The sequence below is a fragment of the Aegilops tauschii genome, chromosome 6 (assembly GCF_002575655.3).
Source record: "Aegilops tauschii subsp. strangulata cultivar AL8/78 chromosome 6, Aet v6.0, whole genome shotgun sequence".
In the NCBI taxonomy this organism is placed as follows: Eukaryota; Viridiplantae; Streptophyta; class Magnoliopsida; order Poales; family Poaceae; genus Aegilops; species Aegilops tauschii.
In genome coordinates, this window is record NC_053040.3 from 2,712,560 (window position 1) to 2,714,897 (window position 2,338).

Sequence of the window (2,338 nt, forward strand, 5' to 3'; positions counted from 1 at the left end):
TTTGTTGAAAAAATATAAATATAATAAACAGCAAGACATATGTTGTTCCTTTATATAATTTGGCAAAAACGTTTACGAAGGTGGAATAGCTGGCTGATGGGTGTGGTTTTCATAGTAGATGTTTTTTTTAATAAAATGTTAAATAGGCACCAAATGTTCTGATCCACCCGTTTACCCACGAAAAGACTCTCCAGCCATAGAGCTGTGTAATTAAACAAGAAAAGGCCAACCAGTCTTGCTGTTTTCTGAAATTTGATTGTGCCCAAGGATACATTGATTTGCATGCTATTCTTCAAACCATTGTAGATCAAGGATACAATTGATGAAAATCTTCAGAAAACATCAAGACATGCTTTTTGAAAAAAGAAGTTAAGAAGGTTAGTCACGGCCGTAACATGTGTTCAGCAAAATAGAACTTCGCTGACACCTATTGTCTATAAAAAAGAGCTCGCCATGGTTAATTCCTTTCTTTCAAGTCGATAGTCTGTTCAAAAATATGATTCAGCATATAAAATCATAGTTGCACTATTCTGTTGCTTTCCTTTTTTGTATGATATGGTAGCTTGTTAATTTGGGTCTTGCTCATACACATTATCTTGTTCCCTCTCTGTGATATCAAATTTTGACATTGTTACTTTTCCTTTTCCACAGGTAATACAAAAGCATTGTATTTGCTTGCTCCAGTATGTCAGCCTACCTCGCTCACTTCCTTTCTAAACACTCAAATTTGGTAACTGAAATTTGGATGTGCAAAACATACTACTTTGTTTACATTTAGGCATAACCTTGTTGTCTATGCTACCTTTACTGGTGGTTCACAACACCAATCCTGACATATGCTCCTGCACCCAGCTGTTCTAACTGAAAATGCTATTCAGGATTTCTTCTTCACGCCTGCCCGGCTACCAGGCTCCCTATTTTGGTTTCACTTATAATACTGTTTATTTACATCTAGGAGCTCATTTCTTATGATCTCATATGTCTATACCCTTAAACAGCCAAGTCATTGCACTTCCTTTTAGTGCTCAGATAAGGCCACATGGCGCCACCACACCCGCTCAACGGGACTGTGGCCGGGTATCGAGCCGCCGACACTGGTCTTTTATTCCTTATGTGATCGTGGTTCTCTGTCCCAAGGTCGCCCGGGTCCGATGTGCCGAAAAGGACAGCAAGGGGACAGTAGCGCCTCCTTCCCCTCTTCACCCAGGTAACCTCACCCGTCTCTCTTCACTTTTGCAACGGGCAGCCGTTGCTGCAGCATGGAGCTCTAGATTCAACTAGAGTTGCAAGTGTACCATTGTCCAATATAGCTACCTTTCGGATAGATTCTAGACTTCATATCTTGTGTTAGTTTAAGGGTTGGCTAACTTTTGCTTCTTGTCATGTTGCAATCCAATGTTAATTTATCTGACTAGAAAATTATCTTATTATGTTTTTTTTCAGAAGCAATGACCCTGGGCAGGAGCCATTTGCTTTCAACATTGGCCAGGGTTCTATTTATGCTAGATCATCTGACATGTTCATTATAGGTTCATATGTTTAGTTTGGATGGTTGTTGATGGCTCAAAAAACACAAGCTCAATACTCTTCCTTTATTCAAATGTTAAAATGGTTCTTAAATTAGCTGCTAGGTTAGCTACAACATTTTCTCTTGCAGATGATTTTCTTTGCTTGTGGGCGCGTAATGGGAGCGCGGCGCACAACCTCCGCCTGCTCTAAGACACTGCATACGGCACAGTCGCATCGGCCTCGGCGGCAGGCACAACGACTTGCTACACCACGAGCGGGAATTTTCCATCGTTGAGATGCTAGCATTCCGGTTCCGCACCCCCTCCATGTGTGTGCTCCAGTTTATGCCCTGCATCGTGCCCTTTGTCCTGCAAACCCCTGGCGTCTACGACAATGACCGCTACTTCTTTGCCCGCGACATGGGTGCATTGAGGACTACTATGATGGCTAGCCTACGACGGTGAATGAGCAGCTGCTCAAGGAGGCGATGGCGATGGTGAGCGTCGGCTCGTTGGGGGCAGCAGAGAGCGGTGAGGATGGCAAGGCGGATGCCGGCACGATGAGAGGAGTAACTTGTAGAGACATAATGTTAAGATTGCTTTTTTTTGTTGAGTATGATTATCAGTTGTATATGCACCTGTCCTATCAACCGCAAAAAAAGCCACCGAAAGGGGCACTTACTTACCTTGCCTTTTTATACAGAAGAAGTTGCAAAAGAAAAAAAAAGTGCGGCTACCTATCTGGCACTGCCCAGGAACGACAAGTTTCTACGTATATGTGATCGCTGGAGTCGCAGACCGCAGTCTCGACATATATGTACGCAGATCGC